Source organism: Artibeus jamaicensis, unplaced genomic scaffold, assembly GCF_021234435.1.
Source record: "Artibeus jamaicensis isolate MK-2021 breed Jamaican fruit bat unplaced genomic scaffold, CSHL_Jam_final contig_787, whole genome shotgun sequence".
NCBI lineage: Eukaryota > Metazoa > Chordata > Mammalia > Chiroptera > Phyllostomidae > Artibeus > Artibeus jamaicensis.
This window is the reverse complement of record NW_026521972.1, coordinates 1,179,487-1,203,058: the sequence shown is the minus strand read 5'-3', so window position 1 is coordinate 1,203,058 and position 23,572 is coordinate 1,179,487. Positions and strand designations below refer to the sequence as shown.

The 23,572-nt window shown below is 35.9% G+C and overlaps 1 protein-coding gene and 1 pseudogene across 5 annotated transcripts in view; one reads left to right on the top strand and one right to left on the bottom strand.

Annotated features, from left to right (window-relative positions):
• The window catches only part of CACNA2D1 (calcium voltage-gated channel auxiliary subunit alpha2delta 1), a 461,217-nt gene that overhangs the window by 142,077 nt on the left and 295,568 nt on the right, over positions 1–23,572 (top strand). The gene's annotated exons all lie outside the window — the stretch shown is intronic.
• On the bottom strand, positions 11,547–12,097 carry LOC119044938 (39S ribosomal protein L32, mitochondrial-like; annotated as a pseudogene).

Below are 23,572 nucleotides of genomic sequence, written 5' to 3'. Positions count from 1 at the left end.
AAATTCCCAGATGAGCCATACCAGAGATATGTTATAATTGTTTTAAAAAATATAGATACAGATTGCAAAGTTCTCCATCTGAAATTGTAAGTAGCATATGAGAGTGTCTTCATTTTTACTTCCTCTGTACCACTGGATATTATCATTTATTAAACATCTAAGTTGATAGATAAATGACAGCTCATCTATTTCTTCTGTGATTTTATTTAGGACATGAAGTCAAGATTGTTTATCAGCTATTTGCATTAGGTATCTATTGCTAAGTAATAAATTACTTTGAACCATAGTGGCTTAAAACAACAAACAGTTGTTATCTCATACTTTCAATGGCTCAGGAAGCCACAAGTGGCTTAGCTGGGTAATTCTTTTTTTTTTTTTTTTTTTTTAATTTTATTTAGTTATTTTTCAAGTACAGTTTTTTGTCTATTTTTCCCATCCCAGCCTCCCCTGCCCCTTGCTCCCCACCTCCCTCCCATTTCCTCCCCCCCCTTAGTTCTCGTCCCTGTGTCCTTCCTATTTGTTCCTCCAAATCCCTCCCCCTTTTTCCCCTTAACTTCCCTTCCTTCTCCCCTCTGGTCACTATCCCCTTGTTCTCTATTTCAGTGTCTTTGTTTTTTGGGGTTTTTTTTTTCTGCTTACTTGTTTGTTTTGTTGTTTAGCTTCCTGTTAAAGGTGAGATCATATGGTATTTGTCTTTCAGCACCTGGCCTATTTCACTCAGCATAATGCTTTCCAGTTCCATCCATGTTGTTGCAAAGGGTAGTAGCTCCTTCTTTCTCTCTGCAGCATAGAATTCCAGGTAATTCTTAACATCTCTCATACGGTTATGGTCATCTGAAGGCTAGACTGGCACAGGAAGATCTCTTTTTAAGGTGTCTTGCTCATGTGGCTGTTGGCATGACATCTCAGTTCCGTGATGCATGGGCTTCTCTATAAACTGTTTGGCTATTGTAGAGAACCCTCCAAAAGAATGTGAAGAGGAATTCACTGTACCTTTATGACCCAGTCTCTACATTATGCTAGTTGTTGGCATGAGTCACTGCCAGACCCACCACTTGAAGAAAGGGGTAGCAAAGAACTCATAGGCATATTTTAAAGTCACACAATGGTTTTTATCATTTTCTCACTGGCATATTTATAGGGCATTGACCCTCTTACTAGAGCTATTATTGCTATTGGACAACTAAGGCCACTTCACTATTTACATTTACAGTACAAAAGTTATTTAACAAGAGCCATTTTGAATGTTTGTCATATATCCCAATTCCATTGCTGTCAAAATTGTTCTTTTTTAAAACTTGACATTTTGGAAGTTAGGTTATATTCATGATTTAGAGAATACTGTCTCTTAGGGGTTATGATGAGGTAAAAATTCCATCATAACTTCTGTCTCATAAATGAATCAGTTTGGATTTCTGGTTAAGTGCATTTCAACTTCCATAAATTTATAATTTTTGTGTGCACTGTTTAGATAGTCTGTCACCTATTGTCATGGATTATAAATAGTGTTTATTTCAAATAAATTAAGATAGATTCAGGGAAGAACAAACTATTTTTTAAAGATTTTATTTTTATTTTTAGAGGGGAAGGGAGGGAAAAAGAGAGGAAGAAAAACATCAAATGTGTGGTTGCCTGTTGCTCGCCCCCAAATGGGAACTTGGTCTGCAACCCAGGCATGTGCCCCTACTGGGAATTAAACCTGCAACTCTTTGGTTCTCAGGCCAGCTGAGAACCAGTCCACTGAGCCACACCAGCCATGGCAGAAAAAGGGATTTTTAATTAGAGTTTTATATTGCAATTAGCTGCTTTCCTCACTCTAGCCATTTACCTTACTCTTGAAGCCTTTTTATCTCTTAGGCTCTAATTAATAACAGTCTGTCTAAAGCTCAGTTTTCCTAAACTTCCTAATAAGGATAATAAAAAAAGCCTTACTGACAGAACAGTTTTGATGCTTAGCAAAAGAAATGTTTTCTATTATTCAGAGTTATGACATGTTAACTATTGCTTTGTGGTTGGTGGTAGTTGTGGTGATAGTCTGAGGACCAAAATCACCAAACTGAGGGTTAGTGAGCCTGTGTGAACTGTGGCCAGTTGAAACAGGTTTATTGATGAATAGTACATATTATATCAAATTATAATTTCAATTTCCATTTTAATGGAATAGGAATGAAAAATATGAGAAAGAATCGAGATAATATATTTACTGCATATAGAGGAGAAGCAAGAGTGAAAATAAGTGACTAAAGATTCTGAGATTGTGTGAGTGAATAATGATATTTTAAGTAGGAGGGAGAAACTGTAGTGGAAAGGTAGGCTCTAGAGAAAGCAGTGGCTTTCCTTTTTTACATGAGGACTTTAAGATGATTGTAAGCATTTTTGCTGTAGCTGTCTGACAGCAGGAGGGGTCAGAGGACCAACACTTCTGTGAGAAAGGGAGGTAGTGGACATGTAGTTTCATTTAGGTGACACTGGGCATCAAAAAGCAAGGGCGAAGAACTGAATCTGTGGTTAAAACATTAGAGTATGGAGTGGAAGTGGGGAGCAGAGCCATAGTTTCAAGGGAATTATGATATTAACATGTCTTCCAGTGCACAAAGGGAAGTTTATAGTTAAAAAAGGAATACAGTTCGAGAAATGATTATGGAGAAAATACTTGGAAATCATGGATACTATAGTGGAGAGAGGCCATATTGAAATAAGTTAAATGATGAGCATGACCTAAATAAATGGTGAAAAGGACTTTAGTAATGAAAGATATTAAGAAAGTCTGTGTTCATTGCATCAGAATGGCCAATATTTTAAGAAGACTCATGATGCCAATTGTTGGTCAGTACAGGGGTGGGCAAAAGTAGATTTACAGTTTTGATACACAAAACACAAAGTTTATTCTTGAATTATTTCTTAATTATTCTATTATTTATTTGTATTGTTTAATATACTACTATAAACCTCCTTCTGTCCGTCCCTGTTTATTGAGCAACTGGAACTTAAATACATTGGATATGGGGAAACCCATTTTACACTGATCACTTTGGAAATTGTTTGGTTCTATCTAACCCTTGATTCATCAATTCTTAGAACATACCTAATAGAAATGAATGCATATGTGTACTTTAAGTCATGTAGAACTGTTCACAATAGCCCTTAACTGAAAACAACCCACATTTCATTCAACAAAAGATTGGATAAATAAATTGTAGTATACTCGTACATTGGAATATTGTATAGCAATGAAAAGAGCAAAGTACTGCCACATATGACAATAGTTACCCATCTCAATATATAGTGAGGAGCCAAATAAGCCAAGCAGAAACAATTACATATTGTATGATTTAATATATTTGAAGTTCAAGAATAGACCAAACTAAACTGTTGTAGTACAAGTCATGAAAGTGTTTACTTGGGGTATAGTGGCAGGGAGCATCGCTATTGACTCAAAATGAGCAGGGAGATACGGGAGTAAAAGAGCAAAAGGTAACAGGGGAAGTCAGTAATAGCTGCAGAGAGAACAACTAAAGAACTTAAGTTAGCCGAAGCCAAATGATGGGTCTCCGATTCAAGTTGTGGAAACCAGAGACACAGAAAAACAAGGTAGAACTATGCAATGACGTGAGGCCATAGAGGCTCTTGTCTGCTCTTTTCTCCATTTAATGCAATGACTTGGGATGAGGGGAGACGATAAAGGAAGGGGGTTAATTCTTTTCTGCCACTTTTTTCCTATTATCTGTTATGCCTCAATCATTTGCTCAAAATTTTTAGTTAGTGTCTTCTATGTTCCCGACACTGAGCTATTAAGAATATACAGCTGGAAGATGGTGTCTTTGCCTTATGTAATTTACAGTCCAGTGGGGAAAGTTTGTAAACTAGGCAAATAATTTTAATAGATGTACAAGTACCATGGAAGAACATAGAAGAATTCTTAAACTCCTGAGGTGAAGAGAGAGCCTAAGGGAATTTCAGGAAGTGAGCATGTGAAGTTATGGTGTATAAAGGAAATGGTGGGAGAGATGAGCGGAGGCCAGGTAATAAAGGGGCTTGTACACTACGTGCCCCTGGGAAACCACCACAGTTGAGAGTGGACACATCTGGATTTGAAATTTATGACTTGCCTGTTATATGGAGAAAACAGTGTCTATTTTGGAGGGTTTTTAGACTTAAAGGCAGAAAGCCCTATTTGCGGTTGCTTTAGTGAATGTAGCTCTGCCATGACAGGGAAGGTGTTAAAGGGTATAAAGAAGAATTAGAATTGGTATCACTAGAACAAATTAAATACTTTCTAGGTTTGGTATTCTTTAGGGTAATACAGTTTTCTTATGGCTTATCTGGGCATGAAAAAGGCCAAACACATTTTTGATAAGAATTAGTTGAAGACCCTTTCTGCCAGTAGATTGGGATGGGCAGGCTTCAAGCACTGACCTGCTTTATTCAGGGTATCATAAGATACTGCTTTTGTGTTGACTTCTATAGTTACTATAATTTATTTTACATGTACATGATAGTAAACTCATAACCATTTTCACACAGTGTTTTTCAAAACTAACTTAAGAGTACATGTAGAAGCATATATTAATTGAAATTGGTGGGAGCACAAGTCTATTATAACAGCAGTGGCCAGTGAAGGAGCCTACTCACTAATAACCAATAGCAACCCGACTTACACATTTGGAAACTGAGATTTCAGGTGCACAAAGGAGATGGACCTTTATTATTACCTAAGAGTCAGACAGTTTTATTTTTCCAAATTGGTTTACTGAATGAAAATGCTTTTGTGGCTTTATTCCAAGGTAATTTATGGTTCCTGTAAGACGGCCTCTATAGAATTTTATAAAAAATGATGCATTAGGTGCATACACACAAGTAAATATGCCATCTTGTAGATCAAATAGATGATTTAACGAGGAAGAATATAATTCCATCTAACTTTTAATCTTCATATAGACAGAGTTTGAAGCATTAAAAATAGCTAACTAAAAATACAGTTTTTACCTCTCATTTTTCAAAATCAGATCCTGAATAAGGAATAATGAGAATAAAGAAAATAATGATTGAAAAATCAAAAGTTTAATGTATAAGAAAATTGAAAACGGGCTGCAAATAATGTCAGGCGGTTGAAGAATAAGATATAGTTTTAAGATAAATTTACCCTTGAGACAGCTACATGATACTTTTATGTAGAGTCTATGGATTTTTCCAAATCTTTTGTAAGAGCCTGAAGGAGAAAGAAAATTTTCAGAGAAGAAAAGGAACCCAGAGCATATGAAGTAAATTTGTGGGTATATATCTATGAGTCCACCAAATAAACTAAATGACCTAATGCGAATGGGGTTTGGGGATTTCTTGAATGAAATCCAAATGTGTCCTTTGTTAAATAGAGGGGGAAAATCTACATAGACGCCCAAAAATAAAAGAGTAAATCATTAATATGCATGGGTTAGATTTGGCCCCAGAGATGTTAGATTCAAATAAGACTGGGTTTGCATTGCTTTAGGAAAATTGTAAGGCAGTATTTAGAAAAAAAATCATAGTGAAATTTAGCATTTCAATTTGAGAAATAGTGCTTTGCTTCTAATGAGCAGATGCTCAACTGTGCATTGAGAGGCCTGATGCAATTAAAAGATGTGTTTAGGTGCGAGGCGATCATTCAGCCATATATCGCCTGTCAGATCCACCTTGGCCTGCTTTCTGCACGACAGATGCAGTTGGATTTTCCTAAGTCTATTCAGCCAGCCATTGATTTGGAAATGATCCCTCCAACAATTGCTTATAAGACCTGGGTTTGGAAGAAGACTTATGTGTCCCTTTTTTAATATAACAGATCAGATATGTTATTGCAATAATATGAACATAGCTGATAAAAGATGAACCCCACTGACTTTTCAGGAGACAACATAGAGACTGAAATTAGAAAGGGTGGAGTTAGCTTGCTGGGGAAGTCTGCTATAATATAGGTATATATTTTGATCTATAAGTATGTATATGTATGTGTGTATGTATAAAAACATATGATGGAGAGAGATAAAGCTCTTTAAAATAAGGGCATGTTTGCCTTCTTTAATAGCTCCATCACGAGTGGTATATCTTGGATGACACTAATTTTACTTTGTTTTTAAAAATTATAAATTAGGAAGCAGGTGCATTTTGAGTAAGAAAGTGGAGCTTTGAGACACCAGTCATTTACTGGAGGCAAAACTTGATTCAACTGATATGCTGTCCTTTGTCTATTCTTTTCCTTTTCTTCATTTCTCTTCAGGTCAGAGGCTGGCAACATAATTAAAATTTGAATTATTTATGAAGAGCCATTAAAGTGGGTGGCCTGCAGATTAGTCAGAGACAGCAGAGCTGACACTAAGCTGCATTTCTTTTCCTCTCTCACAATAAATGATATCTGAACTGTATGCCTTGAAAGCAAGCATATGAACTTAAAGCTTTGGAAATAAAAATATGTAAAGCATTGTGAGCATTTACTTTGATGCAAACATAAATGTGTATCTATAATCATCATAATGTGCAAAATCATCTTTTTATGTGCATATATACATAAAAGATGTTTCTCTGCCAATCATTCATTAATATTGAATAGAAATATAATTACCAAGGGGAACAATTTTTTGGTACATGTATAAGGATATGGCTAGAACTGTGAATATACTCACATGGGCATCATTAAGTGTGCATTTTATATTTGGCCAGGGACACTGGAACAGTTCAGAAACATCTGTCACCACCATGATGTGTTGAGAGCAAAAGCAATGTAAATGGATGTCTGTTTTCTCAGAAACATTAGGACCGGTAAACATAAACATAATTTTTTTATCTGCCAATTTTAATGAGTTCATGGACCTAATGCAATTTTTGAAAATAGTGAAATCCTGCATCATGATACTAAACTAGAATATTTTTCAAATTAACGAAGGGAAAAATCCTATATGGTCAGTTTCTCTATCACCTTATCCTAGTAATTTGGCAGGGGATAAGGCGTATTGTCATGTTTTATATTACACAGAGATTGAGGTAAACCTCTCTCTATTTTGCTTACCATACCCACATACACTTAATTCATACCATCTAAAGGAAAATCAAACATGCTTTTGTTTTCCTGATCTTTTGCTTTCTCTTCATGAAAAATGGCCCAAAACATTGGATAATTGTCCTAATAGCATTAAAACAGAAAAAAAGCTAAATATATCCAGACCATTCTTTTCATTTTGTTATGTCTCTTTTAAGATGCTTTCAAGAAGACTGGATTAGTGCTCCACTGAAATAATCATTTTTATCTAATTTTTAAAGTCATATTTCTAATTTCAGAGTTCTATGGATATGGTCACTGCTACATTGTTTTTAAAAATATTTTTAAGTAAAAAAATACCAGATTGAATGTTTTTTGGAGTTAGTGGAAGTGTTCTAAAAATAAGGCCATCTAGGTTTAATCATTCACATTTAGATGAATGTCTTTTAAAACTGTCTTTGTCTGGAAGCCAGTGACCACAGTTTCCCCCAGTGTGTTGTATGTATATATTGGGTTAGCCAAAAAGTCTGTAGTTTTTTTCATAAAGTAAAAGACACACTTTTCAATTTCACCAATAATTTTATTGATTTGAATATTTTGAATATGTTGGCTATCTCCTGTGTGGTATAATGTTGATTGTTCTCAATTAATGTTTTGATTTGATTGCTATCAACTTCAACTGGTCTACCTGAGCCTTGTCCAGAGAGAAATCTCCAGGACGAAACTTCACAAACCACTTTTTTTGATACATTTGATCAGTCCCAGCACCTTCTCCATACACACCACAAATGTTTTTTTCATTTTAATTGTGTTTTCACCTTTGTTGAAATAATAAAGCATAACATGCTGAAATGTATATTTTCTTCCATTTTCAGTATTAAAATGGCTACACAGAAATTCATCAATTTTGATAATTTTTTTAAATGCATGCTGATGTGACAGCTGTCACAAAGCAATCTAACAAAATTGTTTTGAGTGAAGTTCAAGATGACTAAGCTGTACTGGAGCCATCTTATGGAAAAAACAAATGAACTTTTTAGTCAATCTAACATTAATTTTTTGTTTCTCTCCACTAAAGTAAATGGTCTAAAAGGGCAGGGATGAAGTTTATCTTGATTACCAAAGCATCCCTTTGTGCCTTGATGATCACCAGCATATAAATATGTCAATGAAGAAATGCTTTGAATGACTAATGCTGACTCTGCAATAGATGAAACATTATAGAGGCAATTACAGAAGGCTCTCTTGTGTTGTCAGTGGGGGAAAATCAGTCTTATCTTATATGTCTTATGAGGGTGTATTTGAGTTCAGTTAGGCCATAGCACCAAATGCATTGCAACAGAACTTGACAGTGATGGTTGACATGAGATCAATTAAATGACTGAAATTCTGGAAGTATCTCTGCTTCTTCTGTGTTCAGTACAGCAGACTGAATCTCCTCTAGCAGATTTTTTTTACATGTAGGTCAGTGGGTATTACATGATAAAATAATAATAATAGCAATAGCAATAACAGCAATAATAAACTTGCTGCTTCTTATTTGTCAGCCTGGAAACATGACAGGCTTTGCCATTTTTAGAAGAAAGGGCAGGCTGGACAGTTTCTGAGTCAGCACTTGAAATTGGCATTACCTCCAAATAAGTTATCCACAAGGAAAGATTAACTCCTTTTAACACTTTAAATACCAAGGTCCATTGAAAGGAAAATACCAGGAAGACACCAGGCCCTTCCGACAGCAAAAAGCTCATTTACCTCAATTTATCCACTTGGAAAGAAAATTTTACATATTTTTCTTCTTCATACATTGCTGATAATCTCTGTGATATGATGGTTTATATTTGACAAGAAATGATTACGTGGAATATTGTCCTTTAGATTTGTGATATCAGGACTGCTTAGAAAAACGATGTTCTTTCTCACCAATTCTTATCCCCTGATTGATTAGTACCTGAAAGGAGACATTGTCAGCCTGAGGAAGGAGTTAAGATAGAAATATCATGACAAAGGGATACACTTTAGGTTGTCCTCTGTCACACTTGACCTTGTGGAAAACAAAAAGGGGAAAAGTGGTCTGAGAAGTCTAGATATAACAGGATTATCAGAGCCAAACAGGCTGCTAAGCAGAGGAAAGTCATGACACACAGGGTTTGCCGGAATGTCTTCCAAAGCACCCGGGTTTTGAGAGAGACTTTAAAAACGGGGCCATGGCCCAGTAAATTATGGACTAAGTTTATATCTCTCTTCGTAGATTTACTAAGCTCTTGGCTATATAAAAGACATGGTAAGGCCCTGTATTAGGAAGCTTATGTAAGTTTGTTTAGTTCAGTGTTTCATATATTAAGTGATATATATGTACAAATATAACTATATTATTTGAATATTCTATATGTACACATGCATCTATAATATTATTTGAAAATTATACATATATACATACACATGTACAAATGTGTGTATATATATTTAAAAATATATTTTTGGAGCTAATGTTTCTTGGACATACTTTGAAACAATATGAGAGATACTTTTGTAGTTTTAAAACCAGATGGAGATTGAACAGTATAGAAGAACCTTTCTGAAAACCACTTCTTCAACTGTAAATTGGTGCAAATAATTTCTACTCCCATGACTGCTTCAAGGATAAAGTTCCATAGTATATGTAGAACTCTTAGTGAAGTTTTATCACATAGTCATTTGATAATATGAACTTGAGAGGATGATGTCTTTAAAGTCATATTTTGCCTATTTCTAGTGTTTGTTTAGGGTTAACCTTAGGTAGTTGGGTCTTGCTTGAATTATTTGCTTATCATTTCATGGGTATAGCATTACCCATCAAGGAAATCTTTATTCCCTGTAGTAAATATCTGCTGTTTTGGCTGTGTTGATATTTCTTTTTTACTTTTTATGGAAAAATACTTGTATGCCATATGATCCTGGTGGCATTGTCCATAATGATGTGGATATTGATGATATCTTTAATAGTGACCATCCATGGCACCTGCTGAGTGTTAGGTAGTATTCTAAGGGCTGTATATACATTAACTTATTTAATTTTTGTGCTAACCTTATAGCATACCTACTATAATTATCTCACTTTACAGAACAAAACATTTTTTAAAGGGGCAGAGAGAGGTTAAGAAACTAGGTCAAGGTTACACAGCTAATAAGTGGTTGAGTCAGTAGTGAAACCAAGCAATAGGGGCCCAGAGTCTATGCTCCTAACAAGGACATTCAGTGAAGGGCCCTCTTCCTCCCTTTCAGCCTGAGTGAGAAAGTGTGGGGGGAGCCATGGCTGGCTTTTGCTTTTTAGCATTTTAACATCAGTGTTTCTGGATGATTATGAATATGTCCTGGAACCTGCTGTATGATTCCTATAGCATTCAGGGCTAAAATTAGTATGTGCTTGGTAAATATATGATTAAAAAGTTCTGATAATCATTTCAGCCTTAATCACCAATCAAACTAAACAGCATGCCTCTATAAATAATGTTATGTTGGAACGAAGTTACCAGCGAATGGTTCTCAGAGCTCTTAAGCTACCGACCATGATGTCTTCTAATCTTTATGCTGACAGATTTTGGGTTGTGAAAGTTTGCTGAAATACTCTAAATATTTACTCAAATGATATTCATTAGCCACTTGACAATCAAATATATATATATATATATATATAATATATGTGTGTGTGTGTGTATGTATGTATTCAGTGAGCCTTTGGTATATGAAAGTGTGTCAACAGTGTTCTGCCACTTTAGTCCTTGATTGTTCATTTGTGGAGCAGGGACACTGATACCCACCTCCTAAGGTTCAGAGACCATGATGGTGAGTAGCAAAGGGTTCTTCAGTTAGGCTCAATAACTGAAGATTTTATTTCAAAATTCAGTTTTATTACCTTCAGTTCCACAAATTACCATAACTTTTATTACCATAAAATTCAGGCTCATGGTGTTGGTAACTCAAATGTTTAACAGAAATATTACAAAGAAGTGCATATTAAGGCTTTAGATTACTCACAGATGATCTAAATACCCAGTATGACACAGACAGAGAGAAACATACACACACATAGAGAAAGACAGAGAGGTCTATAATTAAAAATAAAATTTAAAAACTAAATTTTACATTTTGACATTATCACCACTGAAAGTGTTTGAGTTGAAGCAATACATTATAATCCTTTCTTAATTATATAACAATCACAAAAGGGTCTACAATACTTTAAACACATCTGTCTATCTATCATCAGCTTATCTATCCCAGTGTTTACTCTGGAATCAGCTAAAATATTTTATTTTTGTAGGAAATTATAGTTTCCTTCTAATAAGCAAAAAGAAAAAGCACACATTTTATTTTTTTCTGCATAAACATTTTCAGATTTTATTCCTATTTTCAAATTATCCACCTAAAACTAACTACTTATGAAGAATGTTTTAAGTCACACTAATTTTAAAATAGGCACAAAACATTGAAAGCAAAGAATCTTCCTTTCTTCCAAGAGAAATGTTTTATGTGAAGTTATACTGTTTAAACATCTCTGGTGTCAATTCTGAGTGAACCAGGATGGTCGCTTCCTGTCTCATTCAATGATCCTCTTGCCCTGATCTTGTTCAGATGGTGTCTCTCCCATGTGTAGCCCCATGGATTCTACCATAGGGGCCTTAAAAGGGCCCCCTTCTTGTTTCCTTATCTGTCTTCTTACTTCTGCAGTCTCTTTGCACACCTTCTCATAGCAACAGCCACAAACGACATGTTTCTGTTTAAGGTGACCACATTCAGGACAGACATCTACGTTATTCTTAACTTTAATAAGCTTCTGAGGATTTCTTCTCCTACACTGGTTAACTTTAATGCTGCGTCTGTTTTGGGTGCTGCCATCTAAAAGATACTATGCAAAAGGCTGGAGATCTCCTTACTTCCATTAGTATTATTTGCTGGTTCTATAAATATAGCTGAACCTTGGATAGCTAATGCTGGTCCCCACGGAGGGCTGGGAAGGCCTGGCCTGGTCTCCAGAAATTTCCGTTGCAGGAGTTCCCACCAGTTCCAGAGGAGTTGGGCCATTGGCCAGTGGGGGTCCACCAAAACCAACATTAGCACACATTTTCAATATATTGGCTTATGTATTTCTCTTTTAGGTCAGATGAGTGGTTATTGAACAAAAGAAGAACACTATGTTTTCAAGACAGGGGTATGATTAATATTTAAGTACTTTCAAAGGAGCTTTCTTGATGATATATTTTATCCTGTCACCCTACACTGTTTAAATTGGCACCCCAGTTTTTTAACTAGAAATTCCTGTTCTGTCAGAGTGGCGATTATGAACTGGAAAGGGTAGTTGTACAAATTCTGCTGACTCAGGCAAGTTTGCATTAGGCTGGTTCAATTGGTGGGCCTGCCGGGAACACTCAAGAGTAGAAATTCCTCAAGGAAGGCAATATATACCTTTGTTGTCCATTAAACTGGACTGTCCTACATGTTTTAAGATTGACCAAGGAACCATGTATTAACCATTTGACTAAAACTCACAGAAGCAGTGTTTTTTTTTTCCTCCTCTCCATAGGAGGAAGGAGTAAGTGAAAACAAGCAGATTGCAGGACTATATGTATTATCCGAAGAAAACTAGAAAAAGGCATTGTAGGTATATGCTTTCTAAAATACAGGATTTTTGATTTATCTTAGTCATATGTGTTAGGGGCAGGATTCCTTCCTCCTTGGACTCCGCTGTCCTCAACCTTTCCCTATATCCATGTGTGCCTCTTCCCCCCAGAGAAACACCCTTTCCTCTGCCAGAAGCAAATGGTGTCACTTGTTTTCATAAACATTTGACTCTCTTCTCATCCAATACTGGGTCTCACTTCATCAACAATCCCTCTTTCTATTTTACTTTTAGTCTCTTCCATTTTTTGGCTTATGCTTTAGAGCTTATAAATATTTACATGCACTAATTTTTCCAATCTTTATAAGAAAGCTACAAACAAAATAAATATTCTTATACTCTGTGTTCCATTTATCTGTTTCCTCTCTCCTTTATTTGATAGCCAAACTTATATCAGAGCCTCCCAGATTTTTTAATTTTATAGACCAGTACACTTTTTAAATGTGAGAACAAGCCTAAATGATTAACAATAACTATATTTCATAAATTTAATTTAATAAAAGATATTTTAACACCATAAAAGGAGGGAAAACATATTTATAGTTATTCTGTTTGGAGAACCTGTTTTAGGTTGTTGAGTCCTGTAGTATAGAATTCTTTCTCTCACTAATGCCTTCATTTGTTTATTGTAATCTCAATATTGCAACTTAGTACCTGTATTCATATTTTAGCTGTTACCACATTGGCTTTGAATCAAAACAGAGTATGATTTAATCCAGTGGATTGAGTTGCCAGTTGTAAATGGATATTATCCCAAGATGCATATGCATTTTTCCTGAAAATAGATGACAGGGACAGTGTTTTCAGTGTCAAGACAGGAGTAATGGATGTGATTGGCGGTCAGATACAGGCTGCTGTGGGCTTGGGGCCATATTCCTGTCTTGTGTCCTGTGCCAGTCCTTCGAGGAGCAGAGCTGACTGGAGCTGAGTGGAAATGCTCAGTGGAAATGCTTTATGCAAGATCCTGTACCAAGTGTCATCAAAAAGGGAAAATCCAACTCTTAGTCACTGAAATTCATGGAAGATTTAAAATGATTTTTTGTGATATAAAATATGAAAAGTTGATATAAACACAAATTTAAAAGAGTGTAGTGTAATCTAATTAGTATTAGGAGCAAAACAAACACTTCCAAATTCAGGTTATACCGTATTTTTAGGACTATAAGATGCACTGAACCATAAGATGCATCTAGGTTTTAGAGGAGGAAAACAGGAAAAAAAATTGAAGCAAAAAATGTGGTAAAATATTTAATACCCTGTGACTGTGCTCCACCACTGCTCCCCTCCAGTGAGCCAGGTAAGCTACATTCGGACTATAAGAGGCACCCTCCTTCCCCTCCCAAATTTGGGGGTGAAGTGCATCTTATAGTCTGAAAAATACAGTATGTTTTGCTAGTACCGCCATCATTGATGTCATCTCTAATGGATTCTCAGTACATGTTGATTGTGGGGAGGACTTTTAAATTTTGAAACTTGTGATAGTATACACATTATTTCTAGTGGTAATAGTATAACCAGAGCAGGTACTAAGTCAAACATTATTTTATGAGTCATCTTCTTTTAAATTGCTTCAAATTTTAAATGACAGAGATTTAGATTATTTTACTTATTTGTGCCCTTCTTTTGTGAAACTAATTATAGTATATTCTAATGTATGATTTGACTGAGGCTCTTAATCCTTAAGCTTTAATTCATAAGTTAGGTTATAACTAATAATTAAGGTGTTCTAAATAGAACAACAAGCTAATTTTGAAAATTCAGTTGTACTTTAAAAGTAGTTTTCATAATTCTGTACCACTTTTTATTCTCTCTTCTGTGTATATACTATATGTGTAAAATGTCAGTGTATGTCTTCATCTTGTTGTGCCCATATAGGCAATGATTACGTACCTAATCAGCATCACTTCAAGGCCAAAATAAATGTGACCTTCAGCAAAGTATATTAGAACATGCACACAATACTTAAGAATAAATTTACACTTTTATATATTTGCATTAGCACTTGAAAGCTAAAGTGGAAGCACCCCACAGCACTTGGAAAGAAGATCAAATTCTGCATGCACATTTATACATTGGAATGCTGAAGCATGAGCTTAGTAATCCAAACTGAATGATTGAGTAATTAGACTGAAAGTATTCACTTATTAAAGGATGAAACCACTAAGCTGAAAGACAGTGGTTGAGTAGTTCAACTAAAGAAAGAAGAAATAGAGAAAAGTTTTGGCAGTGATCAATCAAGAATGACCTCTAGAGGGAGACATTTAACTACAGGTCTTGACATTTAGGTATCTATGGGGAAAAACTCTGGATTTATCAGTCTATTCTAATCATTCCCATTAACTAGTTGGTTCATGTGAGACCCCTTATTCTGACCACATGCTCAAAAGATGTTTATCATTTGGCTTTTTATGAAATTTTTTTCTGTAGAGGGATGCTGTATAAATTGTGCCAACTGTAATCATCCAGAAAATATTTCTTACAAATAATTGACAGTTTTGTATTATTCTAAAATCTTGTGAACTGGATTAATCATTTCTTTCATGAAATAATTATTAAGATCCTGCTAATGGGATTGGCTTTGTTTTGTATTCTGGGGATAAAACAATGAACAGACAGGCAAGTTGCTTGTCCTCAAAAAGCTTATATTCTGGAGTGGTGAGGCAGACAAGAAGACATTGAGAAAAACATACTGACGGAAATTAACATGGCTATCCAACACAGAATAACTAGGGAGAGAGGGAAGTAGTAGTTTAGAGGGGCGAGTCAGGAGGTTACATTGGAACTAAAGGCTAGAAACATTTGTTTAGTGAGTAAAATAACACTTTTCTGAGCAGAGAAAATGAAATATTCTGAGCATATGACAGGTTTAGTATACAACAGAGGCCAGTAGGATAAGATCAAGCTGCAGAGGTAGGGAAAGGTCACACTAAGTGGCACCTTGTAGGCTGAGCTTGGATTTTTTTTCTAAATGCTATTAATAAGTTTTACATTCACACCTAAGAGTGGATCCATCTCAAGGGCACTAAGGAAACCAGGACTGTAAATCTCTGAAGCTGAAAGCCTGAATCTGGGATGTGGTAAATTTAAACAAGTAATCAACTCCACCCTGTCGGGGTCTTTTGAGGCCAGTTTTTCTTACAACCTGAGCCTTTTGAATTTTCTTGTATATGGTAGCAAAGTGATGAATGATAGCATGAAGTTATTTATATCAACAGTGCTACATAAAATGGTGTTCTTCTGATCATTACTTTTTAAAACACCATATTATTTATTTGGACAAAGAGATACCATACAACCTAAGGGCACATACATGATGTTTTATTGCTTGGTTTTAAACACAGGGGTTCCTCTCCCCCCTAGGCGTTGATACCAAAAAGATGCATGAAGAATTAAGAATCGAAATAATAGGTTGAAACAAATGAATTTTTTTAACAAGTTAAACAATAAAAGGTATATGAACGCAAGCAACTACTATGGCTCTCTTTGTCAGCCGTTAAATACATATAAAATAAAATTTTTTCCTATTAAGCACATTCTTAGAAACCTGCGGGATATCCCAGGGGGTTATGCTGGATGTTAATTTGTTCTATATTCACTTTTGAGAGCAAGAATAAGAATTAACCAAATTAAATTACAGAGATGGAATGAGGTGAGAGTAGGCAGGATATGATCTTTTAAGCCCTTAAAGATGTATAATTAATTCACTTTCTAATGGCTACCTAGTATGTAGCAAAGCAAAACATAATTCATATTTTTGTTGGTAAATTAGAATAAAGATCAGATGGGTAATCTGCTGGTGGCATCCGTTTTTGATGTTGTTTTGTTTTAAGTCAGAATGGAAACACTCCTGAAACACAGAGTCGGAGGAGGGTGAAGCTACTCAGCAAACCGAGTTGTCAAGGAAGAAAGAGTGTTCCTTTGCAATAAAGCTGCCACCTCGAAAAATATTTTTGCCTCATGTCTCTTAGCCATATGGAGACATACTAAACTCAGCTTCCAGTAGCTTCAGGGAATCTGCTCTAAAACCTTGCAAGTTCCTGGCAAATAAACATTAAGTTTTTACGAGTACAAAATTTATATGATTAAAATACATTATATGGCACCATGAATTTTGTGAAATGAAAGATAACAGGTAAGGATTTAACATGAAACATCATTAACATTAATGTGCATCTATTTTGTATGCCACTGTTTCATGTGTTAGCCAGATTCTTTGTGGTCGTTTTAGTTTTTTATATTAAAATATGTATCAGTACTTGTCAAATACCCTCATAAAATGAAGTCAACTTCCAAAGTCAGTAATTTGCATGCCCTTGGTTAATGTCCTTAGATATTATATTGTACGCAAATTATAATAATATCATAGTGTAAAAATTCTTTTCTCTATGGATTCTCCTTTTAAGTGGGTTTAACCAGTCTCCTCATGGCCCTCATTTCTACCTCAGTTCATGCCTTTATCATTTCTGATCTCTGTTTCACCTCTTTATCTTTTCTCAACCCTATTTCTAACTGTCCTCTTGCTTTAGATTTTCACCGCCCTTTGATTTGATTCATTTTCCACACTATTGCTGGTCATCTGAAAAAAATTCTGAATTTATCATTTCATTTCTCTAACCAAAATTCCGTACTCATTTCTCATTTCCTTCAGGATATGATCTACACTATTTTGAAAGTCAGGTGGGGGCCCTGGCTGGTGTAGTTCAGTGAATTGAGTGCGGGCCTGCGAACCACACGATCGCCGTTCGATTCCCAGTCAGGGCACGTGCCTAGGTTGCAGGCCAGTTCCCAGCTAGGGACTCATGAGAGGCAACCATACATTGATATTTCTCTCCTTCTCTCCTTCTCTTCCTCTCTAAAGATAAGTAAATAAAGTATTAAAAAGAAAGAAAGTCAGGCGGAGCCCACATTCCGGAATAAGCCCCTTTCCTCCAGCTGTTTCTTTCCCTCTTCTCTCTAATACAGCCTCTCCCATTTCCCCGAAAGCCCACGTGTTGTGTGCTGATCTTTGAATACCCTTCATTTTATTCTTCAGCTGGTTAACTTCTCATACTCTTTAGTGGGCTTTCTTCACAAGCCCTTCATAGATTTTAGTCTTTCTCTCTGTCTCCCAACTCATCTTCTCCACTACCACAATTTGTATCTGTGTTAAGTCTCCCTTCTTTGGCTTAAACAGCTTAGCTCCTAGCACACAGCAGTGGTATTTTTTAGTGCTGTGTTGCCTGCGATTTCGTAACTTCTTGAGTCCAGGACCTCTGTATCTCCACTGATGAGTATGGTGGGCATTCAGAACATACATGTTGGATGCATGAATAAATACATGTTTAATTGAGAGGGAGTATGGCTTGTGTCACTGGTATAAAAGCCTGGCAGCCCTGCCAGTTTTCAAATCAGGCCTGGACTACTTACTGGCTGCTACTAACAGGCACGTTTCTTAACCTCTGGATGCTTTCCTTTTTTGAGAGGAAAATGAGTTCACTATGAGAAAAACTATCTCAGTTCATAGTGTGAGGACTATGTAAAGCATCCAGCGAGATGCTTGGCATATCATCACTGCTCAAATGAATCATAACTACTACTATTATTGCAAAGGAGAGAAGCTTATCAAAATTACAGTATACAGTATCTTCATTTTGCCTCTCTCAAAACATATTCACATTCTCATTTTAAGAGTGCACATAAGAGTAGGGTAGAACTTATTTGCAAAATAGCCATTACTGTAGTGTCTAATAAGCAAAATATAGTAAACGGCAGGTAAAGAATTTGATATCCTTGTATTCTGAAGGGCACACAAGTGCAGGCAGTGAAAAGTGTGTGAACTATAGAAATATAAAGTGAATATTTGCTAGACTTTTTATCTCACATGTCCTTTATAGTTCTACAACTGATGCCTGCTTATTGACAAAACATGTTAACGGGCACCCTTAGGGACTCAGGCGTTTGGCACAAGGCAGGTTCAGGTCTGCATTTCATCCCCTGCCCCTTCCACACTGTGTAACCGCTGATGGACCACTTGACATTTTCCAATTATCTTGGGAGTTATTTTAATGAATCTAACATATGGCATATAAAAAGCTGGGGAAATGTTTTCAATGTATGGCTCTGAGAATAAAAAAAGAACAGAGGACATCGCAGTGCCAGAACACTCACATTTCCGAAAAAGGAAATGAAAAAATATGATAGAGCTCAGTCCCTTCACACCCACTGGCCTTCCTGAGGATAACTCATGGAATGATTACGCTAAAAGGATCTAATTGTAACATCACAATAATATAGTGTACTTTTAAAAATTTTAATATATGTGTGTATTTATGTATTTAATTTAAGACACAATTTATATACAATAGAATTTACAAATCTTAAGTGAAACTCGGTGAGTTTTGACACATGCTTATATAATGTAATATAATATAACCCAATATATTATAGCAATATAATGTAACTCAGGCTCCTGTCAAGATATAGACAATTTCTAATATCCCCAGAAGTTCTTTTGTGCCCCCTTTTCTGATTGTTGCAAGTGGAACATTCTAAATCTCTTTGTTTTCTGATATCACAGTAGCAAACTATTTTACATGCTAGCAAAGTCCATTATATTGGTTCTTTAAAAATGTGAAAAATTTGTAGGTGACAAGCAGGTGGTCTCTCTGGTTTTGTTTAGTATTGTTTAGTAACTTGTTATATCATGGCATTGACGGATGGATGAGAGATACAGGAATGTGTAAGAAATCAACATTATGTTCTCTGCTTTAATGAAGATTTTTGAATTCAGATAGAGGTAACCAACTTGTTGTGGTTCTTATGACTTATTGTTCCTGGATTGATCTGTTTAAATACATAGATAAATATGTATAACAGACTAACACTTGGAAATATCTGGACAAAAGATTATTAAAAAGTACAAAAATTATACAAATCAAGTCCTGATATATTCTTGTGGTAAAGTATGATCGTTGATTGCTGGTAGCTTTTGGAAAGAATGAGAGTGATGGGAAAAATATTTCAAATGACAAGTATTTGAAATTACTAGTAAATCACAAATCTTATCAAGAAAAAAAGAACATACGAAAATAGCCAATGTTTAATTTCTTAGAAGAATGCTGAACATGGAAAGCAGATTGCTACATATAAAATTAAAATGTCTTACTATATTATGGTGAGTTAGAGCTGTTTATTAAAATTTGAGATATTACTCGTAAAGTCATTGCTTAAGCAATAAAATCAAAGCTTAGACCCCTTCTGCAATAATTATCACCCTCAGTGAAAAGGTAATTAATGACACTTGCTGCGGATCCTTAAGAATTTGTCTTGTGTGTTCCAAGTTACATAATGAAGTTAAAATCAATCATTTTCAGGATATAACAATAGGACATTAGATATTTATTTGTCTGGTGTTTAAAAAAATAATTTCCCACTATGATAATTTATTCATATAGGGTCTGCTCTCTTTTCTGTTTTTCTCTCTCCACATGGTATTATGGAGCTTCATTAAAATGCAGAGGAAGTTGCAGCGAGGGTGTGGGGACTGTTTTGTTAGTTGCCTACTCACCCTCCATTCCCTACTTTCCCTCTTTTAGAAGCTCTCCTGTTGCACCGGGGCTGTGTATTGATTGTTCTAAACCACCTCAGTTCAGGACTGGGGGATAAATCTGCCGAAGCCAATCAGCACAGATTTCGTGCTGGTGTTCTAAGAGTTAGGCTCGGGGGTACTTGTTTGACTGTTTTTGAGAAGAGTTGCAAGGCTCTGACTTTTCTTCTCCTGCAGGAAAAAATTGAGGATGATTTCAGCTTTCTTTGCCTCTCTGATGTAGGCAAAGCTGAAGATAATGTGCTAAAGAGAATGCCAATGCATGGCGGGGGTCAGGGCCAAGGACGGGTCTTGTCTTCCTTCAGTATGGCAAAATTAGCCTTTGTGATCGGACCCGTGCTGCTGCAGAACTTTGATATCGTACATCGGTGCTGGTTTTGCTGTTTTGAAATAATTGAGACGTAGCCACATTCTGGTTAAAAAAAAGAGTACATTCGGATGAATAATGCATCAAATGATATTAGGTTCAAGAAAAATATTACCAACTTGAATTCATAATGTGGACTTTATTAGAAATCAAATCGCTTGGTTATTTAAAGTGTTAGCCTGTGAATAAGAAAATATGGATTCAGATCTTACCTTTAACATTTTTGTAATTATCAAAATTCTGTTTTAGATGACTGTGAGAGCAAGATGCTTTGGAAAATAAACAGCACAATTTAAATTAGGGTCACTCCTGGGTTTAGTGCTTGCATGGACTAGAGAGCTTCCTGCTCTTCTCAGGTCACCAGAAGTGCCCCTGTCCCCAATTATCAGTCTTCCAAAAAGAGGGCCATTAGGGAAGAGAACTCTCGTGGGAGGGAGGCATCTGTGGATCCATGAAAATCTGCCAGCAATTTAGGAAAAATTGTCAAAGTGAACGCCCAATTGCTGAGTGGGCATCATTAACCTTAGGCATGAAATATTTTATTATTGCCATTTTTGTGGCTATTATTAATACACGTAGTCATGATCTATGATGTCTTTAAATCTAAAATAGAGCCTGCGTAATATCTACACACATCGTTTGCCAATTTGCTCCGTGTTTTAGAGGTATTAGCTTGGGTGCCGTATAAGCTGCCTGGTGCCTCCTGTGTGCATCTGGGCCTCTTCGCACATTTGCATTACTTCCTAGTTTCATTTCTCTAAGATAGAAATAATAGGGTTTCCTCTTATCAGATATTGCAATTCAACGTTTGAGAGCTTAGGGCTTCTCTTCCTCTCTTTCTCTCTTTCTTGTGCATGTGTGTGTACTTCTTAGAGTTCAGATTTGTTCTGTGTACAATAATTATCTCTTCAAATTCAGGATTACTGAATGATGTTAAAGCATCTCCAACTTAATTTTTCCTTAGGAGATCTTACAAACTAGATGAAAATGACCATGGAGGCTCTCTCCTTATAGTTAATATTTTAAAACAATGATTTTTTTGATGTCGTGCCGTAGACCCACGGCAGCCTGTGTCCCTATGAGAAAGCACCAACAGAGCAAGGATACAGAGTCAGGTACCTTCGGGGTCCAGTGCAACGAGCCCTGTGGCAAGAGTTCGGCCCCACACGACCTTTGTTCTCAGAGTTACATATGCAGAAGGGCTCCAAAAACAATTGGTCTGGTATGATTATGAACTAATTAGTGGAATATTATTTTCCACTCCAAATTCCCATTTAAAAATCCCCAAGAGACATAAAAGAGGCGAAAGCAAGCTAATATCCTCAGCAGCTCAAAACATATACTTGTTCTCTGTCCAAGCTGGTGACTGGTGGTTAAGCTGAGGTTCCAGGGACTGGAAGAGGACCACAGGTGTGGGAGCCGTCTCTGTGCCTCACCTGCTCTCAGCATGCACGTGTATTTGCCTGGATAGAACAGTCAGCTTCATGACAAAAGAGCACCAAAATTCCATCTAATTTTCCCACAGACCTGAGTGTCTGTATCAGTAGCCAAATGTGATGGTTTGCCTTTTTCCTAAAGATAAAACTGTCTGAATACCCCTAAAACAAAAATTGAACACTTTTATAAAAAGTAACTGATAAATGGAGGAGCTCCTAGAGATCTCTCAGCTCTTTTGTCTGCTGACCAAAGGTCAGAGTCCCTTCTCTCAGCCCACCCTGCGGACGAATACACACACACTTACAGATTAGATGGGGCTCAAAGCAGAGACTTGCTCCCAACTACACTCATAAAGTAGTTTTTAAAATATAGCGCTTTTCATGAAGTGCTGAAAAACTTCTATGATGTTTTGTTACCAAATAATACAGAGTGGTTCATTAAAAGTGATGCATGTGCATGGCCCCAGATACTTGTTTATTAGCCTGAACATACATTCACATTCTTCTATCACATGAGCAAGAACAGGTTGCACAAGTATATTTTTAATGCGATAAATATTTATAAATTAAGTGTAAATATATTAATAGCTCTATATAAATATAGAAAAGTTTATGTATAATGTCTGAGTAGGCTATATTTACTTATTCTGTTTATCAGTATTTTCTAGTTTTTTTACAACAAACATGAGGCACTATGAGGCATTTACAAAATACGTTAATTTCTAGATGTTTTTTTAAAAGCAGGGATTGATCAGGGTTCTTGAACTCAGAAGCTTAGGGCTCTGAAGGAATGTTACTACAACAGCCTGAAGTCAGAGGATTCATATACTCAGACAATGTAGTGCCTGAATTCTAATTGGGATGAGGCCACAAATTTATATGCGTGTGTATGGAATATATATATATATATATATATATATATATATATATAACAATTACCATAGGTAAAATGCTTATAAACTATATAACTATAATGGAAAAGATGTTTAAGTATGCCAGAAGGTGAAGCTATCGGGATATTTGAACATGAGCATGTATTTTATTCTGTAATGTTTCTAGTTTATTGTAATTGAAAATGGAGACTTGACAACCTTCTCTTTAAAGTGAATTTTACTAAACTAACTAAAGCACGTTCTGAACTCTGTGTGTATGTGTGTGTGCGTGTGTGTGTGTTTGTAGCTGGATACATAATTTGCAACATTTTGAAAAAAAATGAATATTTAAGAATGCTCATCTTTTACCAAAATTTGGGGGTCCATTTTTACTTATTAAATAAATAAGGTCACCCATGTTACTATACAGTTGTTTAATTATTCCATTGCTAGACTTTTCTTCCATCTTGGGAAACACTAAACCAAAGAGGTCTCTTCCAGTTGGAAGCCATTACAGGCGAGTTTCGATGGTGCAGTGGAGACATTTTCATGAATAGAGAATTACCCAGGGATTTAGCCAGGACAAAAACAAATTATTCGTCCCTGCAGGGTTGATCAAAGTAAGCCTGAGGGGATTCAGAGAACTTGCC